At 43.3% G+C, this 16,640-nt stretch overlaps 1 pseudogene; it reads left to right on the top strand.

The window, feature by feature from the left end:
* Positions 1 to 6,787: 6,787 nt before the first annotated feature.
* On the top strand, positions 6,788 to 7,192 carry LOC110596661 (annotated as a pseudogene).
* The last annotated feature ends 9,448 nt before the right edge of the window (positions 7,193 to 16,640 follow it).

Raw genomic sequence — 16,640 nt, 5'->3', positions numbered from 1 at the left:
GCTCACACCTGTAATCCCAGCACTCTGAGAGGCTGAGGTGGGAGAATCACTTCAGCCCAGGAGTTTGAAACAATTGCTTGAGCTCAGGAGTTTCAGACCAGCCTAGGCAACAAAGTGAGACTCCTCCTGTCTCAAATTAAAAAAAAAAAAAAAAAATTAGGCCTAACTGTACCCAAAATCTTGCACATGAATTTGTATTATCAATCAATGGCTCAGGAAAAAAATAGAATTTTGCTATTCCAGTTTACAAAAAAAAAAATTTTTTTTAATGAGATGCAGTCACTTCATTGATAAGTTTATTAAATACATATATGTTCTCTTTTGATCATAGGCAAGAAGAATATAATGTAATGGAACTATTCCTACTTCCTTAAGGAGTGACTTATACTAAATGAGAAATACAATCAGTAACTAAACCCACAGAAAAGTGAAGGAAAAAAATTTGAGACCACTCGATTCCAGTCTTCAGCATAGTATATATTTTGAAGAATGAAAAATTATTATCTCTACTCTCTTTTAAAGTGGTTGTCCAGGAAATTTGTGTTGAATACGTTAAATCCCTCCCCCACTTTGACTTCTAAGGAGTTAGAGAGGAAACGTTCAGCATTTTCATGCTCTAAATATAGACTTAGAATTTATGAGAGGAAAAAGATGCACATGGCAGCACAACAATGACTTCGAGTCTGGAAGATTGCGACGAACAGTAGAGTAAGCTCTTCTGTGGCAACGTCATTTCCTATCAACAGAAGTTTCCAGAAACAGAAAAAGGCTGACTCCATTCCCAGAAATCCAGCTATAAAGGCAGCACAGCCCCCTTTAGGCTAGACTCACTGGGTGGCAAACTAGCAACCAAGATGAAGTACAAACCTGTGAAGCTGACTCCTCCACCCCAATCCTGATTTCTAGAGTCCACCTCCCCACCCCTCCAAGCCACCTCGCAACAGGAAAACCCTCCTGGCAGTCATTGCACAACACATGTCTTGGGCAACGGGGTAGTTCTCAGAGTCCAGCTGGTGATATAACTCTGAAGTATAAAAGAAGAAAACTGGGGGTTCATTTGTTATGCATATAAGGAATTTTCCTACAGAGTATCTGTGGTTTTTTTTCTCCACTTGAAAAACTGAAGCTGAGATCATCCTGTCAAGGATTCAAATAACCAGAACGTTTGGCTTTAAATGCATCTTGCACCTTGTACTGATAGACACCAATTTGCTGGAGGAATGGTCTCTTAAACTTGTCTCCTCGTGTATGATAAAAGAGTAAACCAAAGGTAGAGTTCAATTATTTGACCATGTGTAAGAAGAAAATAAAAAGCCAATTGGAAATAAACCCACACCCACTGCACACCCATATCTGACAGCCTTGGGGAAAGGCCAAGTCAGGAGGAGGTCAACTCCTGATGAAGAGGAGAAACAGAGGAGCAGTGGAATTGTAAGGTCCAGAACATGCCACAGTTCTACTCTCTGATTTCTGTGCCCCCTTGGTCTGATCCCCTTTGGTAGACTAGAGAGGGATACAAACCCCTACTGAGAAGGATTTTTTTTTTTTTTTGAGTTGGAGTCTCACTCGCCCAGACTGGAGTGCAGTGGCTGCTCCCGGCCACTGCAGCCTCGACCTGCTGGCTCCGGCAATCCTTCCGCCGCAGCCTTCCAAGTAGCTGGAACTACAGGCGCGCGCTACCACACCCGGTCAATTTTTTGATTTATTGTAGAGATGAGGTCTCGCCAAGTTGCCCAAGTGGGTCTCGAACCCGTGGGCTCAGGCAATTCACTCACCTCAGTCTCCCAAGGAGTGGGATTACAGGCTGAGCTGCATATAATACAATACACTGGATTGCAGAGGAAATCAATGACATTTAATCACTACAAATTTAAAATTGTGACTCTGTAATAATGTGCTTGTTTATTAACACATTAAATAACACTATCTAGCAGCAGACATAAACGACCACCATAATTTCAAAGTGGTGATTAGTATTGATATTTCAAGATATCTGTTAACCATCTACAATGTGATTTGAAAATACTGGATTTCTGTTGGTGAAAATGTCATAAATACTATGGTGATTTGTGACCAGCATTCAAAAGTGAAAGAATTGCTAAATTTTGGCAAGAGGTAAATGAAAATGAATGTGTTATATTTTCCCATGCAGGCTCATAGGTCCCCCAGAAGCCCCCTGCACAGTCTGCAGCAGTTCATATGAAACTCACGTGACAGCCGGGCTCGGTGGCTCAGCCTGTAATCCCGCACTTTGGGAGGCTGAGGTGAGTGGATTGCCTGAACCCGCGGGTTCAAGACCTGCCTGGGCAACTTGGCAAGATCTCATCTCTACAATAAATCAAAACAAATTAGCCGGGCGTGGTAGCATGCGCCTGTAATTCCAGCTACTTGGAATGCTGAGGCGGAAGGATCACCGGAGACCAGCAGGTCGAGGCGGTGGCCAGGAGCGGCCACTGCACTCCAGTCTGGGTGACAGAGTGAGACTCCAACTCAAAAAAAAAAAAAAAAAAAAGAAAGAAACTCATGTGACAACTTGACTTCACCCTCTACTCCTGCAGCTTTTCCAGAATGATGAGAGACCCACCAGAAAGCCCGGGCCCAACAAGAGCCATAAACCACATACCTGAGAGGGCAGTGGCTCTGCACCAAGAAGATGGATGCAGCTCATGGATGCAGCTGGGGGAGGAGCAGTATGACTGGAACCAATGTCTCAATTTCTTTTTTCTGCTGCCCTCAAATGTATGGGCCACAGTTTGTTTAAAAAAAAAATGCTTGGCATTCGAGTATTAATTCGGCTGAATCATGTGACTATAGGGAAAAAAAATCACTTCACAAATCATTTCCCTTAGGGCTGTGTTTTAAACCCTATCAGCTCCCAAACCCCCAGCTTAGAGCAAAATTATAACACCCCTTTGCTATCTGTAATTCAATTCTTAGATATCCTACCTAAACACAAATTCATACGTATACATTTAATGCCCTAAGAGTGTGACATACATGAGAATAAAAGGAAAGTGATTTATGATAAACCTAACGTGTTTCAACTCGCAATTAGTTGGGCAGACCACTCTAGAAGGGATAATGGAGTCATTAGATGCTTGCACTTTAATGTAAAATCAAAAAATGGGCTGGCTATAAATGTGGACTGAGACAGGTGATGTAGTGATGCTATATGGGTGGTATGAGTTTCTAAAATGGCAAAATTCCCAACAAAACACAAAGCACAGTCTTTCTTCACTGACTGGAAAAGTTGATGTTCATTTAAAATGTGCAAATATTATTTGTTTACATGTTAGTTAGGTCTAGATTCAGGTTTTGCTTGTTCATGATTGTCTAGCAGTGGGACACAGGAAACACTGTGTGACACATAACTGTTCTATGCATTATGGATGTTTAGTACCACAGGTCCCCACTCAATAAATTCCAGAAGCACTCCACAACCAAAACCAGACCCACAAATTGCTGAAATGACCCCACTAATATTGTAGGATCTGGAGCTGAACCACAGTCTTCTTCCCAGGTTCCAACCTCTGCCCACCTCTGCGTGATCTTAAGTTGGCACTAAGGGCAACTTTCCCCAGGAAAGTAGAACTAGAATTACAAGAGAAAAAACAGTCTTGTGTGGTTTACCCTATAACAAATACCCTTGTCCACAGTTCTGCCCTTGGGACAAGAAAAACAAAATAAGACAGGGAGGAGAATGAAGGAGCCATGTGGATGGAAGCAGAGAAGAGGGCAAAGAGGATTTCTGGGTTTCCCAGAGTCTTCCTCCCAGGCTGCTGATCTATTCTTGTGTTCCTAATGTGAATTCTCCAATTTTTTTTATATTTGCAAAAGTTATTGATCCTTATTAATTTTTTTTTTTGAGTTGGAGTCTTACTGTTACCCAGACTGGAGTGCAGTGGCATGCTCCCGGCCACTGCAGCCTCGACCTGCTGGGCTCCGGCGATCCTCCCGACTCAGCCTTCCAAGTAGCCGGAACTACAGATGCCCACTAATTTTTGATTTATTGTAGAGACAAGGTCTTGTCAAGTTGCCCAGGTGGGTCTTAAGCCCGTGGGCTCAGGCAATTCACTCACCTCGGCCTCCCAAATTGCTAGGATTACAGGCTGGGCCACCAAACCCAGCCAATTCTTATTAATTAAATACAACCGATCACGTGGAGGGATGGCCACCCATCTGAACTAACATCAAACACACTCAGGAGAACCTATTCTAATGTCAAAGAACCTACCTTATTTGGGAATCGTTTCTTGGATTTTACCTATGCTCTTCATGCTGTAGTTTCAGCTCACTTTATTCTCACTGCCAATAAATAAATGGGCCAGGGACCATCCTTCACCTGGCATTTTAGATTTCACAAAGACATATCCAGATCACTCAAAAGTTTTTTCTGCCTCAGCTCTTTCTCATCAATCCCATGAGCCACACAACATAAATAACAATGCTATCTTTTCTTGACAGGCTTAGAAAATGAAGGTATTGGGGGAAATCTGGCCTTTAAGGGCTCAATTAGGTCTGAGAAATTTAAAAAAAATTTTCCAAAGTCTTTTCAATCACAGTCTATGTGTTAATGTCTCTAAATTTTATAATGCTCAGAAATAATACCGCCCTAATTCAGAAATGTGGCAAGAAGGACCAGTTGCCAGAAAGGTGTTCTAAAAGAAGCCATGATCACTGTTTCTCTGCCTCTCCCACTAATGGACTCCATTATATCACAAAAAAGGCGCTGTTGGAATCGAATGAATAAATAACTAGCACTTGAATGGAATCTGTGTCCATTTTAATTCCAGTTAGTTTCCAGCAGAAAGACTTGTTTAAAAATAAAGAAGGGGGAGCATAACACTACTTAAAATTTAGGACACATTTTAGAAAGGTTTAAAAAGTTTTCTGTATAAACCAATCAGGTACAATGTTAAATAGCAAGAGCTTAATTGTTGTCTAAGAAAATGAAAGTTTGAATGTGCCATGGGAGAAGGGTCCGTTTTCACATCTGCCAGATGTGTACAGAGTAGCATCTAGCAGGGTATCAGGAGAGCTAAGCATTATTTGCATCAGGTTTTCTGAATGGAGGGTGGCAACTAACAGATGCATTATGAAATCAATTCAGTGCAAGGGTCAGAAAAACTTTTTTTTGCAAGTGCCAGATGGTAAATACTTTAGGCCTTGCAGGCCAGATCATTTCTGTTACAATGACTCACACTTGCCATTATAGTGGGATGGCAGCCATAAACAATACAAGAACAATTGGGAGTGTCTTTGTTCCAATAAAACTTTATTTACAAAATGGGCAGCAGGTCAGAGTCTACTGATCCCTGACCAGTATTTTTTAAGACAATAAAACAGAATAGAAAGCATTAGAGGACATCAGAGGTAATAAAGGTAAGAACTGTTTTATAAAACTTTTCTTGCTTTTATATACTTAACCCTTTGTACCCAGATGTCTCCTTTAAGGGGACATTGTAAATCTAGCAAACCACTTGATGTCTCCTCTCAGGGGACATAAAGAAACTGCTGGTGATTATAAAGGACAAACTTATGCAAGTGCAAATTTTTCAAAAATGCATGTTACCTTGAAGTTTTCCATTCAAATTGCACAAAAAAGCAAGTGAAGAAATGGAATATATACTGAGACATATGTAAAAAAACAAAAAAAACAGCTGCTGAAGCAAATGATGAAATGGAATATATACTGAAATATATGTAAAAAAAAAAAATCAGCCAGCGTCACATATTAAGAGAATGTGTAAAATGCTTCCACAGTGGTGCCAACACTTTGTAACAGAAAGTAGTGATAAAAAGCATTTGTATAAGAAAGGGAGCTGTTGGGTATACCCTTTGTATCATATGGCATAACTTGAAAAGATAGATTCGTTAGTTACTATACCCTGGAAAGAGACTTTCAAAGTTGAAGGTTGATCGTATTGAAGTGGGGAATGGCACAGAACAAATTAATTTATCTGCACTAAGTGGAAAAAGTAAAATTAGAAAAGTAATACTCTTTTGATAAATTTCATGTCGTGATTTCATAATTTACAATCAGAAATTTTTGTCCACTTATTTAGTTTGCAGAACAAAAAGGAAAACGAAAAGACAAAAATAAAAGTTATAAGCAGCAGCAAAGATGAGCTAGATTTAGACTCATCTTTGTAGTTTTCAGGAATCACAAGTATATCCTTCCAAATCATCTTCAAACAAGAGACTGGACAATAAATTACAGAAAATGAGACTGTGCCGTTTGCCCAAATAGAAAAACACCAGGTGGAAGACGTCAAACAAATTACTATTGCACAACATGTTATCAATAAACCTGCAATACATGCCAGGGAGTGTTTCACACGTTACCACACATTTGAAAAATAAAAGATATAGAATTTTGATTTTTTTGTCATAATTAAGTTCTTCAATGTCCAAAATTTCATTATAAACCAAATGTCATTACAATTAAATAATTGGTTCCAATGCTATAATATTTAATATAAAGTGATTCATCTTTCAAGTTGCTGGTAGGTGATCCAGTAGATGTCTCTAAGTACAAAGGGTTAAATATGTGAGTTTTGAGTTAATACATATTTCTTACTGTAGGTTGGGGTCAAAAAACACCATATTAGAAATAATAATTTCAGAAAGGAAAATAAGTCCTTCTTCTGAGTGAAACTGGGAAAAACATAAAGGACTTTAATGTTTTTATAAAAAGGGAGAAAAGGAGCAGATATAATGGGAAGTTCTTGAACCTAAGGTACAATCTTAAAAGAATATGAATTAGTTACAAGTCATAACTAACAAAATGATCTTTATGCCTCCTCTCCAACTTGGGCCCAGCAGAAAGGCACCAACCAAAAAGGGTGGTGAGAAGAAGGGGCCGTTCTGTCATTAATGCGGTGGTGACCCGAGAACACACCATCGACATTCATAAATGCATCCATGGAGTGGGCTTCAAGAAACGTGCCCTTCAGGGACTCAAAGAGATCTGGAAATTTGCCATGAAGGAGATGGGAGTCCCAGATATACTCACTGATATCAGGTTCAACAAAGCTGTCTGGACCAATGGAATAAAGAATGTCCCATACTGCATTTGTGTGAGACTGTCCAGAAAATGTCATGAGGATGAAACAAGCTTTATACTTTGTTTACCTATGCACCTGTTACCACTTTCAAAAACCTACAGACAGCCAATGTGGATAAGAACTAATTGCTGATTGTGAAGTACAGAAAATAAAATTACAAAACTGCCCCCCAAAAATCTTCAAAAGGACACTAAAATTACTACGTAGGCTATTTAAATATATGATACGAGCTGTGCATCAGTTAACAAGAGCTCTGTAGTAAACTTCACCAAAATTCAGTGGCTTATCACAACCATGGATTGATTATTTGTACACCTCTACAGGTCACAGGGTAGTTCCAGTGACCCTGGCCGGGATAGACCTCGAGAGACTGAGAGCAGCTGACAGGTCAGATGGGGCTGGTGAGGCCAATGAGTCTAGGATGGAATCCTGGCTCTCCCCATTGGCCTAGCCTGGCCATGTTCTCATGGTGGTGACAGTCTGAGGGAGTGGCCCAGTTGTGTACAAGGCAATCGGAAACACATGGGCGCTTTTGACAGCTCTGCTTCTACACAGCATGCTCTAACATTCCACTGGCCCACAAATCATGTGGCCAATCTCAGTGGTAGGGAGGGCAGGAAGAGATGCTACAACACTGTCGGGCAAAAAGTGTGAATACAAGAAGGCCATTAATCGAGGCCATTAGTGTAATCAATCTACCACAGGCAATATTTATTGTTTATCATCACCCTGGCAGAAGCATAGAGATTCCACATCATTTTAAGTGTTTCCATTACCATTTCTCATTTTGTTTTTCCTTTATCACTTGTAAAGCAGAAAAGCAGAGTAAAACGAATGCAGCCTCTTGGACCCTGGCTCTGCCACTTCTAGCTATGTGACCCTGGGCCAGTTTCCTTTGTGTCTCAGTATCCCCATTGTAATAATAGGACTGCTTGACAATTATATAAACAAAACATGCAAAAGTACTCAGCTTAATATCTGGCCTTAGCAGAACTCAAAACCTTATATAGATACCAATGTGCTTTTCAAACAGTAGGCTTACATATATTCAAAAAGATGTCAAACAATGAAACATAAATTTCCTATAACAGTAAAGCTCCTTTGCAAAAAATAGTTCGTTTACATAAAGGGTAAAGAATCATTTGCTTACAAAAGTTTTGAGCACTGTGTTAGGCAGCAAAATGACCCCCCAAAGATGTACACATCCTCATCCCTAGAACCTGTGAATATGTTACCTTACAGGGAGATGTCATTAAATCAAGGACTCTGAGATGAGATTATCCAGCATTAGCCCAGTTGGCCTAATCTAATCACATCAATCCTTAAAAGCTTTCCCAGCTGTGGTTAGAGACCCAGCCTGATAGCTGAGGGACAAGGACTTGACTAGACTTTGCTGGCAATCAAGTTAGAGAAGGGGACACAATCCTGGGAACATGGATAGCCTCTAGAAACTAGAAAGGGAAACCAATTCTCCCCTTGAGCCTTCAGAAAGAAATAGATATCTTGATCTCAGTCAGTGAGACCCATGATGGACTGCTCACCTACAGAATTAAAAAGAACAAATGTCTATTGCTTTAATCTATTAGGATTATGGTTATTTGTTACAGTAGCAATGGAAGGGCAATGTAATCTTGCAATATTTCTATTAGAGATTCACAATGATGAAATAGAAAAGTTTCTCTTGAAGTCGCTGGTCTAGAAAGAAGAAACTCTGGAACTTGGGAGAGTAATAATCAAGCATGACATCAAAAACAGAAAGCTGGTTGGGCTCAGCCTATAATCCCAATGCTTTAAAAGGCTGAGTGGGGAAGACTGCTTGAGATCAGGAATTTGAGGTTATAGTGAGTTATGATCATGCCACTGCACTCCAGCCTGGGGGACACAGCAAGACTCTTGTCTCTTAAAAAAAAAAAAAAGGAAAGCTGTATATGATTCTGCTTATAGGGGCAGTTAGAGAAAAGGCAGTATGATAGAATAAGCAATTTATTATCATAGAAAACACTTCTTTTTTTGAGTCAGTGTCTCACTCTGTCACCCAACATGGAGTACAGTGGGATGATCACAACTCACTTCAGCCTCAACCTTCTGGGCTCAGATGATCCTTCTGCTTCAGCCTCCCAAGTAGCTGGGACTACAGTTGCATACCACCATGGCCGGCTAATTGTTTTTAGTTTTTGTAGAGACAAGGTCTTGTTATGTTTCCTATTGTTATGTTGCCTAAGATGGTCTCAAATTCCTAGGTTCAAGCGATCCTCCTGCTTCGGCCTCCCAAAGTACTGAGAGTACAGGAATGAGCCACCATGTCCAGCCAGAAAACACTTTAAAAGAAGAAAAATAAAAGCATAATCCATAGTAGCTCCAAGGATCCTCTATGTATGGTTCAACAAGCAGGCTCTAGGGGGAAAACCATATTAACAAAACAGCTTCCACAAAAACTTTCTCTGGGGACTTCATTTAACTGATGGGTACGTGACACCTGCAGCTCCAACCCTGATCACTTCCATTCTTTCTTTAGAAAATGTGACAATAATGTAAAAAGCCCTAGTGGTTTGTGGACACACACACATACTCAGAGTCCCAATTTGTGGAGCCCATGAACTGTGCTCCCTAAGTGGGAGAAAAAAATGTCTACAAAAATATTTATTTTAAAAATGGAGCTCTGAAAGAGCACATCAACCAGACAGGACCTCACATTATGAGCACACCTAAGAATACTCCTGAGGCTGGATTAAAGAAGCTAGAGGAAGCCGGGCTCAGTGGTTCAGCCTGTAATCCCGTGCCTTTGGGAGGCTGAGGTGAGTGGATTCCTGAGCCCGTGGGTTCGAGACCCGCCTGGGCAGCGAGACCTCATCTCTACAATAAATCAAAAAATCAGCCGGGCATGGTAGCGCATGCCTGTAATTCCGGCTACTCGGAAGGCTGAGGCGGAAGGATCGCCGGAGCCCAGTAGGTGAGGCTGCGGTGGCCGGGAGCGGCCACTGCACTCCAGTCTGGGCGACAGAGTGAGACTCCAACTCAAAAAAAAAGAAGCTAGAGGAGACGACTGGCAGAGGCCAGTCAAACAGGCACACTAGTAGAACCTCCCAAGTATGGGAAAAGCTAAGATGTGTCACTTGACAGACGAGAAATCAAAATCACAGAGCACAGAATCAGCCAGCATGAAGACCACCAGCTAAGTGCAGAGGCCTCACCTGCCAAAGTTGGAGTTCACTCATAATGCCACGCTGCCTAGGCAGCTTACCTCTTGACTCCAGCATGCCAGGCTTCAGAGTTTCTGAGAGCTCCAAGCTCCTTTCCTTTCTTGGGGCCAGAGGTTTGTGGGTAGTTTTTGCTTTTGTTTTTCTGGGAAAAAGCCCCCCCCAAAAAGTTCCCTTTCTGGAGCTCATTGGATGTCCAAATTACAAATGAGGAACAGTGAACTTATACCAGAAGCTAATCATATTTACTCAAGAGAATTACATTTGTGCATCACGTACATTGAAGATGCCACATAACAATGTCACCTTTAAATGTGGCAAGCAGAATAGTTACAAATCAAATAAAGGGAGGGGGAGAATGTACCATTCTTAGTCGGAGAGAACTCTGTTATTGAGGGAAGAATAGATGAACAGGGCTTGAAGCTGTATCTGCAAGTGTCTTACATAGGACTGAGGACACTTATGGTGAACTTTACAGGGGGAGAGGACAGAGGAAGCCTCGCCTTCCCCTCTACCTCCCCACGTGGTGTTGCCTCTCACCCTGGTCACCCTAAAAAATTATAGGCAAGGGGATGGAGGAAGTATATCAAACTGAGATACTAAGGAAAGCAGAAAGATCATACTTAGCATGAGGCAGAGACAGTGCTTCTCCAAACAAGATGCATAAGAGAAAGAATCGGTCATTTAGGAAACTCCTCATCAGCATGAACACTAGTAAATAAAAAATCGGAGTTGAAAATAACAGATGGTTAAAAAAAAAAAAGCAGCTGCAAAGAGATTGATATCAAACTGCCTTATTTTTAAACATAGTGTTTCACACAAGCATAGATGAAGACATGTAAACAGAATGTGGCCCAGCCTGTGGCAGCCACAGGACTTACACAAGACTGAGGGCTATGAACTGGTCATTTCCTATGGTTCAAATCTCAATTTCCCAAGGGAAAAAATAGCCCAGGGAGGAGGGGGGAAGCTGGTTCTTTTGGGACTAAGAATAAGGACCAAGGCTTTTTATTTCTAAACAAACAAAGGTACTGGTAAACATCCCAAAAGATAGTGACAGTAAAGGGCTGGTCTTCTTAGGTAAGCCTTTCTGTCTACTAAAGAGAGTCTAGCAGCAAGGGCATAATAACGCAAATGTTTTCTCAGTTTTTTACAATTGAATATAGGAATTGTAATTCATTTCTTTATTCTATACCTCCTTGGTCACATGTACAGAATTAAGCAATGTTAGGGACTGAACAGATCGTTGGAGTCCCTTCTTATATCCCAGCCTAAGAGGGTCCCAAAGCAGTCATGTGGGCTAAATTAATGTGTTCTTCATGGGCATTTTCCTTTATAACTAAACTCAACTCTTCTGGGTGGGCCCTGACTGGGCCTAGACTTTAAACTCCTTGAGCAGTTAGGGACTATTTATTAACCAGAAACATTCAAAATCCAGAGCAGGTGAGAGCACACAGTGCCTGATGCAATCCTGAACAGGCATAAAGGAATGGGGCTCATGGGTATATTCAATGGGAAAATTCCACGAGGGGATCCCAGTGGTCAGAGGCATATTTTGCATGGCCTCTGCTCTCTTTCCAGGACCCACAGACACTGTACGAATGTCTTCACAGGCACTGGAATTATTAGGGAAGAGCCCCGACATCTCTGCCAGGTCACTCCAGGCCCACCTCGCACTCCTAAAGAATGGAAATCAATGCTGAAAGGGGCCAGGAGCCCTAAGACACACACAGAAAATGAATAACAATGGAACCTAAAATCTAGCCCAACTGGATTCCTTTTTTTTTTTTTTGAGTTGGAGTCTCACTCTGTCGCCCAGACTAGAATGCAGTGGCCACTCCCGGCCACTGCAGCCTCGACCTGCTAGGCTCCGGTGATCCTTCAGGTCTCGCTGCCCAGGTGGGTCTCGAACCAGCAGGCTCAGGCAATCCACTCACCTCAGCCTCCCAAAGGCGCAGGATTACAGCAACTGGATTCGTATAATGCCAAACTTAAAAGGTAACCCGAGGAAGGGCACCCATCACTCAAAGTGATGTAAATTGCTTAGATTCTCCCCTTTGGGGACGGGGAAAGGACTGGGCCACACAGACCCGCTCTTCCACCATATTGCAAGTTGAGTGTGAGCACACAATGGGCTCCAGGGAGGAACAGGTGCAAAGCATGCTGCCACATTCTCTTCCTGGATCATGACTATAAACAATGCAGGCACACATTTGTTATCAGTTGTTATCAATTGCTCCTGGGAGACCTTGGGTCAGAAGTGAGGCCCAGCTTTGTAACCGCCATCTGCTGGCAAAACTTTGAGAAAGTTTTTCTGTCTCTGCACCTCCATGACCTCAGCTAGAAAGAGAAGAGATCTCCCTGTGGTCCCCTCCAGCCCCCTGAGCATCCAAGACTCTGTCAACTTGGCTTGAAAAGAAGGTCCTGCCTAGTACTGGGCATGCTCATCAGTCTTAACCACTATGCAGAGTCCAGTGAACATGGGCTCTGGACCTTGTCCACCTGTGTTCAAATCCTCACTCTGCCAATTGGTAGGCGTTTGTGACCTTGGCCAGATTTCATAACCTTGCAATGTTACAGTCTCCCTATGTAAAAAGTAGAACTAACAATAGTCCTAGTAGTTTGAAAGAAGCATTTGCAAAAATGCCGATTATAGAAGATTAATTTCTTCGTCACCATCATTCCTATTCTGTTGCCCACCTGTTCTTGACATTTCTCCACCAACACATGCAGTCTCTAAGATGATCATCAACATGACACACTTCCATGGAGAGAGGGGGTCCAAGATGTAGAAGAAACCCAAAACTGGCTGGGCTCAGTGGCTCAGTATGTAATCCCGGCGCTTTGGGAGGCCAAAGTGAGTGGACTGCCTGAGCCCGCAGGCAACTTGGCAAGAACTCATCTCTACAATAAATCAAAAATTAGCCGGGCATGGTAGTGCGCGCCTGTAGTTCCAGCTACTTGGAAGGCTGAGGCGGAAGGATCGCCAGAGCCCAGCAGGTCGAGCCACTGCACTCCAGTCTGGGTGACAGAGTGAGAGTCCAACTCAAAAAAAAAAGAAACCCAAAACTATTTGAGTGGAAGAGTTTTCTGTGTGGGATACTTATAACAAGCATTTTACCAGCATGATGGTACTTATAAGCAGTCTGTGTGCAGAACTACAACAACAAGGAGTGAAGTTTGAACAGGAGTGGGTGGGCAGCACATGTTCTCTCAAAGGCCAGTCACAGAAACATAGAGCAATGCAAATAAGTGAAATAATAACTGTTATTATTCTGTAGGTAACCTTAAGTGTCAACTTTTTAAAAAAGTAAGCATATTGCAAACACCAGTACTTAACTCCTACGAAACAAAGTATTCAGGGTACACCTCACTCCTGAGTTCACAGGCAACAGGGTGGAGACATATTCCTTAGGCATGGTACGTAGCCTCAGTAGGAGCCAGCAGACATTAACACAGCCCTGGCAGTGGAGGTGACAAAGAGATAGCGTGAGTTTATGAGTTTACAAGGAGAACCGCTCCCATCAAACCCAGCCACAACAGCTGATACCTCTTGCCAGTCCAGATTCTTGAGGCTGAACAAAGAGTCCCGAGAGAGGCCCTGTTTTCCAGAAGGCTGTGTGTTTAGACGAGAAAACTGTGTAATTTTAAAGAAATAAAGTGATTCCTCCAACCCCTCCCCATGCACATACACAGCCTTCCAGATCTGACAAAGTTGGGAAAGGATGCACTTAATTGTGGCACTGTAAAAAAAATAACATGAAACAGCCCCAATGGGCAAACACACAGCTCAAGTCCCACTCTTCCAGCTGAGAACAAGGTTACAGCACTAAGGCTCCTGGGACCCACCTTGGCAGCTTTCCAAGAGCTATTAGTTTGCATTAACACACTGAAAGAGAAGGTCAGACAAATTAAAAGTGAGAAGGTAATTTAGAAGGACATCTTTATACCCAGTGCCAACACAGTGTAGGGCACATGGTCATTGTCGAACACATGCTCGATGAGCACACCCGGCCAGTGTCACAGTCACAGCTGTGTTCAGCTTGTTGATATTAACACAGGATGTAAAATATATATAGGGATATGGCTTAGATTAGAGAATTTAAGAGATGTTAAAGGTTGGCAAGATCTTTACTCAATTTCAAAGTGAAATTTAGAAGTATAGCCATCTTCTGGCTATTAAGAGTGACTCTACACTTCAAAGCAATTATTAACTTTCAAGGCAGCCTGGTAAAACCTGCACTGACAAGTACCAAATGCTTATTTATTTTTCTCCCAATCATCTTCTCAATTGTCACCCACACGTCACCCCCTCACCTCCAAATATAAAATTATTTCGTCCCTTTTCAAAGTACCTGGATTCTGTAACAGACACCTTTCTTCAGTCAAAAATATCCATCAAATATTTACCTGACACCAGGATCCTTCCCCAAACTAAATTCACCCAAGTAAATAAACCCCTAGAGACAAGGTTGACAGCACATGCGTTCCTGAGGCCTACTACAATAGCATCAGTACAGAAGGCCACCCCCAACACCATCCCTCCACCCCTCCTAAAGCCAGGAGGCCATGACACACAGCAGGAAGGAAAAAAAAAAAAAAATCGAGTCCCCATTGCTCTCAAAACCTCTAAGGAAAAAGCAGAGCAGCGGCCTGTCTGGATAACCAGAGTGAGAGATGACACAAACTTTCCAACCCAGATGATACAGATGACCACTCTTTGCAATTTTCTAAACAATCTGCAAGGGACACTAGTCACTGCCTTTCCCCTGTCCCCGGGAGGGCCTCTGCAGTGACTTAGATCCTGAGACATGTGGAACATGAGGAAAAGTCATGTCCAATGTCAGAGGGGTACCTAGAATGGACCCTCAGCAGCCACACTTCCAAAGGCCTCCCGTGGGGCCACAGGAGGCTCCTGGCATTTCAACGCTTTTGGAGGCCCCTGGGCAGAAAGCTGGTTGGTTATTTTTAAACTGAGAAAACTGAATGGGATGACAGGATATGTGAATTCCTATCATCTCTTGAGGTCCTTTCTAGCTCCCAGATTCTGTCAAAGAACACTGCATAAGCACATGCATATGCACACACTCCTTTATGAAAAAAAAAAAGAGTATACAGATGTGTGAGTATATAAATGAGTACTGTATTCACACTTCCAAACACAAAGCACTTGATATGCGCACTACTGAGGAGATCAAAAAGCCCATGGGCGGCACGCTGGAGCACACAGATGCTGTTGTCAGATCTGGGCAGAGCCTCCAAGCCCTCCGCCACTGCAGTTCACCTTAAAACCAACCGGTGGGTGCTTGCAAACCCTGCAAAGCGCCGAGCCAAGACTGCAGGCTCCTTCCTCCAAATTATCTCAATTACAAGTGTCCCAGAGCTAGGAAGGCAGGCTGAAATGAAAGACAAAGCCCAAACCCTGTGCCCCAGCACACAGTTCTGCCAGTCAGGTGCCACCGGGCAGAGCCCAGTCCCTAAAAAGGGCTAAAAGTTCACCTTTTAGCCTCTCCTCCACCGCTTTGCTTTTCAGGGCCTCTCCAAGTAAGGCTGACTCCATGAGCATTTAGTTGGTAAGTGGAGAAAACTAAAAAGCCCTCCAGAAAGGAGAGCTTTGCTCTCTAACTGCCAAACAAATCCAAGGGTGCCCATTTCACTCCGGAACAATAGCAACAAAAATAATTTATAAGAAGGAAGTGGGGAGGGTGGGAGGCTTCATTCATCAAAACAGACCCGAGGTGGTTTGCGCTTCGTGAAAAACTGTTCTGTGCTTTTTCTCGGACCAGGCATGGGAGTTCTGATCCAGCGACGGGACTCAGGAGGTGGGAGGCAACGTGGCTGACATAGGGGGACTTCTCCACATCCCACCCAGCCGCTCAGGTCCTGACAACGCGCTGGGGGGAGTTCTGTTCCGTGAACCAGCTCCCCACTTGCTTCTCTTTGGAGAGGGATGCTACCTACCTCCAACACTTTGGTCTGGGTGTGCTTCCAAGTGCAACGCTGCCATCCTACCTGAACCCCCACCAAAACCTGTTTCCCCATTCTTTCCAACTTCACAGCCCCAGAAGTGCCCTTACCTCCCTCAACCGGGCCGCCAGAGCCGAGAGGAGACAGAGGCGGCCGCCTGGGACCGGGCCTGGCATTCAGTGCCAGGAGTCCCCGGCCCTCGACCCCGACTCGGTATCTCCCAGTCCCTTTTCCGCATCGCCGGGTTCCCGGGCGCTCCAAACGCCGCTGGACAATGCCAGCGCCACCCCCTTCCCTCTTGCGCGCGGTGGCTAGGAAACCGCGGCTTTGTGTGTGACAGCAAGTGTGTGCGCACACGTCCCCGCGCTCACACACCCCCTTCCACCCGGGCTGCCCGCCGCGCGGGTCC

Source organism: Carlito syrichta, unplaced genomic scaffold, assembly GCF_000164805.1.
Source record: "Carlito syrichta isolate Samal-C Ts95f unplaced genomic scaffold, Tarsius_syrichta-2.0.1 Scaffold312030, whole genome shotgun sequence".
NCBI classification, from domain to species: domain Eukaryota; kingdom Metazoa; phylum Chordata; class Mammalia; order Primates; family Tarsiidae; genus Carlito; species Carlito syrichta.
The sequence above is the reverse complement of the archived record's forward strand: the minus strand, read 5'-3'. Positions and strand labels throughout refer to the sequence as shown.